Below are 7,615 nucleotides of genomic sequence, written 5' to 3'. Positions count from 1 at the left end.
CTGTTCTTCACCTTGCAAGCTTCCCCCTTTTTCCTCCAAACATAACGATGGTTATTATGGCCCAACAGTTCTATTTGTGTTTCATCAGACCAGAGGACATTTCTCCAAAAAGTATGATCTTTGTCTCCATGTGCAGTTGCAAACCGTAATCTGGCTCTTTTATGGCGGTTTTGGAGCAGTGGCTTCTTCCTTGCTGAGCAGCCTTTCAGGTTATGTCGATAAAAGACTTGTTTTACTGTGGATAAAGATACTTTTCCGTTTCCTCCAGCATCTTCACAAGGTCCTTTGCTGTTGTTCTGGGATTGATTTGCACTTTTTGCACCAAAGTACATTCATCTCTAGGAGACAGAACGCGTCTCCTTCCTGAGCGGTATGATGGCTGCATGGTCCCATGGTGTTTATATTTGCATACTGTTGTTTGTACAGATGAACGTGGTACCTTCAGGCATTTGGAAATTTCTCCCAAGGATTAACCAGACTTGTGGAGGTCTAAGCTGGTCTTAGCTGATTTCTTTTGATTTTTCCATGATGTCAAGCAAAGATTCACTAAGTTTGAAGGTAGGCCTTGAAATACATCCACAGGTACACCTCCAATTGATTCAAATGATATCAATTAGCCTATCAGAAGCTTCTAAAGCCATGACGTCATTTTCTGGAATTTTCCAAGCTTTTTAAAGGCACAGTCAACTTAGTGTATGTAAACTTCTGACCCACTGGAATTGTGATACAGTGAATTATAAGTAATCTGTCTGTAAACAATTGTTGGAAAAATGACTTGTGTCAGGCACAAAGTAGATGTCCTAACCAACTTGCCGGATCTATAGTTTGTTAACAATACATTTGTGGAGTGGTTGAAAAATGAGTTTTAATGACTCCAGCCTAAGTGTATGTAAACTTCCGACTTCAACTGTATATGTTTCACTCACACACACAGCAACACGCACACATGTACGCACGCATATAGATACACACACACGCACACAGCTTCACAGTGTATTGCGACATTGTTTTGTATCCATTATGATGGTGGGTTCATGTAGACTGTAAGTGAGAAACAACCTTTCACCATTAAATAAGACTGACTGAGCACGTGCCATGGGTGGTTCTTTGTTCCATTTAACATGACTTCACCTGTAGGGCTGAAACCAGAACTCACCTGGAATCACAGATGATGTCATCTCATTCTAGAACTTTACAGAACCTCTCACACACAGAGGAAAATAGGACCAAAGAAAACTGCAACATTTTTTAAATAGGTGTTCAGACCCTTTGCTATGAGACTCGAAATTGAGCTGAGGTGCACCCTGTTTCCATTGATCCTCCTTCAGATGTTTCTACAACTTGACTGGAGTCTACCTGTGATAAATTAAATTGATTGGACATGATTTGGAAAGGCACACACCTGTCTATATTAGGTCCCACAGTTGACAGTGCATGTCAGAGCGAAAACCAAGATTGTGTCAAAGCACAGATCTGGCGAAGGGTACCAAAAAATGTCTGCAGCATTGAAGGTCCCCAAGAACACAGTGGCCTCCATCATTCTTAAATCAACAATGTTTGGAGCTGAAGCTGGCCTAGAGCTGGCCGCCCGGCCAAACTGAGCAATCGGGGGAGAAGGGCATTGGTCAAGGAGGTGAGCAAGAACCCAATGGTCACTCTGACAGAGCTCCAGAGGTCCTCTGTGGAGATGGGAGAATCTTCCAGAAGGACAACCATCTCTGCAGCACTCTACCAATCAGGCCTTTATGGTAGAGTGACTCGAAGGAAGTAAAGGCCTGCATGGAGTTTGCCAAACGACACCTAAATGAAACCTGGCACCATCCCTACAGAGGTTTTGCCTGTCTACCCAGACTCTTCCTCCGGCCAAACGGGTCGGGATTTGTTTAACAAACTCTGCCATCGTAGTAGTCTGCAGAAACATTGCTAGCCAAACACACCCGCATATAATATAATTTTATTCTCTCTCGCACTTTTCTCTCTATGCATATTCTGACCTTGAACTTAGTCATGGGGACAAGCCAGTGTCAGCAAGGTACCCTGCAAGCCAGTGTATTCTGACCTTGACTTAATTCCCTAATAATTCTACAACCTTTATCAGGCTAATATTTTGAATATCCTGTTCTCTCGATGTAGTCCAGTGAGTTTGCCAACAAAATTCAAATGATAGGTAAACTGTTTATAAATGGATGGCTAAAGATAAATGTACTGAAAATCCTACTGAATAAAAACTCCACAAGAAAATCTGTTGGCCAGCAAGTGGGAGGGTTTTCAGTGGTTGAATTAAATTTATTCAGAGCACGCCCAGGAGCAAAGCCCAAGCAGCAAAGCCCATTACGCTACTGCATAAGGTGAGTCTGAGTGGTCCAAACACACCAAGAAAGTAGTGAAGAGGGCACAACAACGCCTTTTCCCCCTCAGGAGACTGAAGAGATGCCAGGGCAAGGGTAAGGTGCAACAGATAATGTTACAGGGAGACTCTCGGTCTGCCAGGTTGGACGTTAAGAATATGGCAAACGCCCCCTTCAAAGGTAGGCAACGTATCGATCCCTGCCTGGACGAGAGGGTGCGCCTCTCTACAGCAAATGAACTAAACAATTTCTTCACCCTCTTTGAAACAGTTGTCTCCCCCGCTCCCCTGGCCTGTCTGGAGGAGGATGTCATGGCAACCAAGAGCATGCTTGTCATCGATGAGGAAGTCGTACAAAGAGTATTCGAAAGCACTGGAGCACGAAAGAGACCGGGGCCTGATAACATGTGTCTTGAAACACTGTTCCACCCAGGTGTCTTTTGCTCTCTCTTTCAGCGGTCTCTGGATACATTGGAAATTCCATCTCTATGGAAAATAATCTACTGTTGTACCTGTCCCAAAAACCTCTTATCCATCTGTATCAAATTATTACAGACCTGTCGCTCTTACCTCTCTCTTGATGAAATCTCTTGAAAAGATCATCAAGGCATACATAATCAACACCACCAGACACCTTCCTGACCCCCTCCAATTTGCATACCGGTCAGAGAGAGGGACAGATGATGCCATCCTTTCGCTCTTACATCTGGTGTACATGCATTTGGAGGGCAGTGAAACCCATGTGTGTATCATGTTTGCAGATTTCTCCTCTGCATTTAACACAATCAATCCGTTGGTCCTCGCGGACAGACTGAGAGGAGACTTCAGACTTGATGCCATGCTTATCACATGGATCACCAACTTCCTAACTGATAGGTCTCAGCAGGTACGAGTTGGCAACACAGCCTCTGAGGTGCACACAACTTCAGTTGGAACGCCACAGGGCAGTGTTCTTTCACCAGTACTATACATACTGTATACTTTCGTATTTGTATTTATTATGGATCCCCATTCTCTTTTATAAATCATTCAATGACATCATTCTGTCCTACTGCTTGACCTGTTGGTTTGGGATTATCAAGGTTGCAGGAAAATAGGTTGGGCAAGATAGTCAGGACTTGTGGACAAAATTAATCTCTCTACCTGAGCAGATAACTCCTTAAGGAGAATAAAATAGCGGTTTACTCTTCCCATCCACTCCACCATGAATTCCAGCTCCTTCCCTCTGGACGTAGGTACAGACAACCTAAGGTTGAAAAAAAAATAGGACCAAGTACTCTTTTATTCCGAATGTAATTCTGCAACTTAACAAAATGTTGGACTAATTGCACTTAGCAATGGGACTATGAAACTGCACTTACCCTGCCTATTTGCTTGTAAATATCCTTTGCTATTTATTTTACATTTTTAGATGTGATATGTTTTATGACTGCTGCTAGATGAATTGCCTCTTTGAGGACATTAAAGTTTTCCTGAATCTGAACTGTTGTGAGCCATATCTCCCTGCTCTGACACAGAGAGGGAAAGGGGAATATGAATGAGGGGAATAGGCCCAGTGCAGCTGGTGAAGATGAATAGAATCAGAACCTTTTTGTGGGGAATCTGGCACAGAGAGGAGAAAGGGAGAGGGAGAGGATGAGAGGGAGAGAGGGAGACTTGAAAGTAAGGTAGATGATAGAGGTCTTCCTATAAAGGTAAAAATTCTGGCAAGGGAGGAGAGAGGGTAGAAGTGAGGATAGAAGAGAAAGAAAGGAGTGATAGTGAGGGTGAGTAAGTTAGATAGAGGACTCCCGTTGAAGGTCACAGAAACCTGGACCCCAGTGGCATCAGCCATCCTGGCAAGTCACATCAGTAGCAGCTTTCAACGAGTTGAATGAGCTGGGTTTCTAAGGGGAGTGTTGTTGTACCTGATAAGGTTAATACATTTTTTAACTGGGGGGTGTTACGGAGGAAATTGCACCCCCTCTGCATCCTGTGCCTTCCTGCAGCTGTACTCTGGAACTGTGGAGGCACCTGGAGGACCAGATGTCTTGGGTTGACATCTATGGTGGCATCTATCCTATCCTCCAACTGGCATGGATTTCTATGGTAATATCTGTCAATCCTATCTTCCAGTTGGCAATGTGTATCCTCGGATTGGCAAAGATTTCCATGGTGCTGATCAATCCCCCAGCTGGCGTAGAACATCTATGGTGACATCTATTCCCAGTTGACAGAGAGAACCCGTTAAGATCCAGCCAGGGCCCTGTCTATCTCCCTACCCAGATCTCCCTTAGCTCTGCTGGCAGACCAGACACTTTTTGTTGCTCCCCATTGAACAGAGAGGAAGTGGGAGGAGGGAGTTGTCGCTGGGGATAGAGGGCTTTCTATGAAGGTCACAGGAAACTGGACCACAGTCATATCCACCATCTTGGTAAGGGACATTGGTAACAGCTGTCAGTGGGGTGAAGTTGGAGTTGGACAAGCTCTCTCTCATCACCCCTCCTCTCCCTCTCTCTTTCACCCTCTTCTCTCTACCTTTTACCCTCTTTCCAGAGAGACTCAAACAGCTGTAGCTTGAGTGAACCCAGGAGATATTGTCGAGAGACTGGCATACAGCCTATCTTCGGGGGGATGGTAGACAGACAGGCAGTGGTTGAAAAAGTACCCAATTATCCTACTTGAGTAAAAAAATCAAGATACCTTAATAGAATATTACTCAAGTAAAAGTGAAGGTCACCCAGTAAAATACTACTTGAGTAAAATTCTAAAAGTATTTGGTTTTAAATATACTTAAGTATCAAAAGTAAATGTAATTGCTAAAATATACTGAAGTATCAAAAGCAAAAGTATAATAATTTCAAATTCCTTATATAAAGAACCAGACGGCATCATGTTCTTGTTTTTTTTTATTTACGGAGTGCCAGGAGCACACTCCAACACTCAGACATCATTACAAATAAAGCATGTGTTTTTAGTGAATCCGCCAGATCAGAGGCAGTAGGTATGACCAGGGATGTTATCTTGATAAGTGTGTGAATTGGACCATTTTCCTGTCCTGTTAAGCATTCAAAAAGTAACAAGTACTTTTGGGTATCAGGGAAAATGTATGGAGTAAAAAGTACATTATTTTCTTTAGGAATGTAGTGAAGTAAAAGTAAAAGTTTTCAAAAATATAAATAGTAAAGTAAAGTCCAGATACCCCAAAAAACTATTTAAGTAGTACTTTAAAGTATTTTTACTTAAGTATTTTACACCACTGTAGACGGGTTGGTTGTTTAGTAACAAAACCAATGTCTGTGCAACTATGGGGCAAAACAGACAGGGTTGGCTTAGATTGTTGATAACATGTAAACTGTATTTCTTCTCCAATGTTTATTGAAAACATATATGAAGTGGCACAATTTACAATTTTCTCTCAAATACATTGTTACAGTTGTTGATTAGCTAACTAGCTAGCAACATTTAGCCATATTAGAATGATGTCCCAGTCAAAACAACTCAAAACCAAACATGGTATCAAGAACAAGATCAAATGAGCTGAAACTAGCCACTTACGAATAACCACATGGTAGCTTCTTATCATTGTTGCTAGCTATCTGACCATCCAGAATCACAACAACACCCATTTGAAGAGCACACATCATTTTTTGTGACGTTGTCAGCTAACCCCTTTATGGAAACAGGCAACAGTATCCACACAGTAACAGAAGCAAAACAGTAGGACTATTTCATTGCATAACCTAGCCCTCATCTGTATTCAGCACGATCATAGTTTGATAGAGTCCTAAAATCAAGTGTTTTGTCAACCCCCTCACCCTCCTACACTCACATGAATTTCTAGGTGAATTAGTAGGGTCTAACATTGGCACTGTGTCACAGTGATAGCAGCTATAGATAAGCTGTGCAATTTAGGAAGAGTACCCACTTCACATGAATAAATATTCATGGATATCCTCAGCGGGGTGAAGCACAGTCTAATGTTGCTATGCCCACTGTGTCTGTTTCAGATGCAAAAGCACATCCCTCTAATACGACTCTAATTCTGTCACGTATGACCCTTTGACTTCTCAGGCTGTCTGCATGCTGAACTGCTAATGTGGCTGTATGTATAATGAGATAACATGTTTCAAAAAAAATATAAGTAAGGTGTGTGTGTGTGTGTGTGTGTGTGTGTGTGTGTGTGTGTGTGTGTGTGTGTGTGTGTGTGTGTGTGTGTGTGTGTGTGTGTGTGTGTGTGTGTGTGTGTGTGTGTGTGTGTGTGTGTGTGTGTGTGAGAGAGAGAGAGAAAGAGAAGAGGGCTCTTGCAGGGAGAAGAGGGCTCTTGCAGACTCTGGTGGACATGTGGCTGACATGTGGTCTGGATTTCTGGGATGCAGACAGTCTGGTGTGTGTGTGATGTGTGGGTGTGGGTGTGGGTGTTTACTCTAGAGTGAGACTGTCCTGTTTTCTCTCCAGGTTGAATGATGTGGGCATCACCAGACTCGGACCCGCATGGTTACACTTACTCTTACCCGGCTCTGAGACTCCATCTGATCTGCAACAAAACAACAGCCTGTCTTTTCCCCACTCAAATACAGCTTCAAAAGGCTCCTACATTTGCTCTCCAATTTGACAGGTCAACTATTGCAACATTAATTATTATTTATTTAACTAGGCAAGTCAGTTACGAACAAATTCTTATTTACAATGATAACCTACCGGGGAACAGTGGGTTAACTGCCTTGTTCAGGGGTAGAACAACAGATTTTTACCTTGTCAGATCAGGGAATCAATCCAGCAACCTTTTGGTTACTGCCCAACGCTCTAACCACTAGGCTACCTGCCGCCCCAATTAGAACCAACCCTTTTGTTGCTACGGAACTTTGAAGTGAAACATTCTTATTGGTCCTGTTAGAATGAATGGGCGGGTGGAAAGGAAAGATCTGAGTGTCTGAGGAGGTGTTCCGGACTGTTCTGATGTAAATGTGAATGAGAGAGAAGAACTCCCAAGGGAGGAGTAGGGCTTAATGGAACATCCACGCTCTGTCAGTCTGTGACAGGAACAATGTCACTCACTTGCCCTGTTTGTCACTCACCGGCCTCTGTAGACACACTAATTGGCAGATTACAGAGTGTAACATGACACAGCGGCAGGCATGTGCGCACACGCACACACACTTCTCTGTGGCAGACAATAATACATTCTAAAAGTGCTAAACTGGCTGAATGAGACGTAAGGGATACAGGCGAACGGTGTGTAATCCATCTAACAGAGTACCTACCGTCTCGTGTATTTAGTGTTGCTGA

The sequence above is a fragment of the Oncorhynchus masou genome, chromosome 30 (assembly GCF_036934945.1).
Source record: "Oncorhynchus masou masou isolate Uvic2021 chromosome 30, UVic_Omas_1.1, whole genome shotgun sequence".
In the NCBI taxonomy this organism is placed as follows: domain Eukaryota; kingdom Metazoa; phylum Chordata; class Actinopteri; order Salmoniformes; family Salmonidae; genus Oncorhynchus; species Oncorhynchus masou.
The sequence above is the reverse complement of the archived record's forward strand: the minus strand, read 5'-3'. Positions refer to the sequence as shown.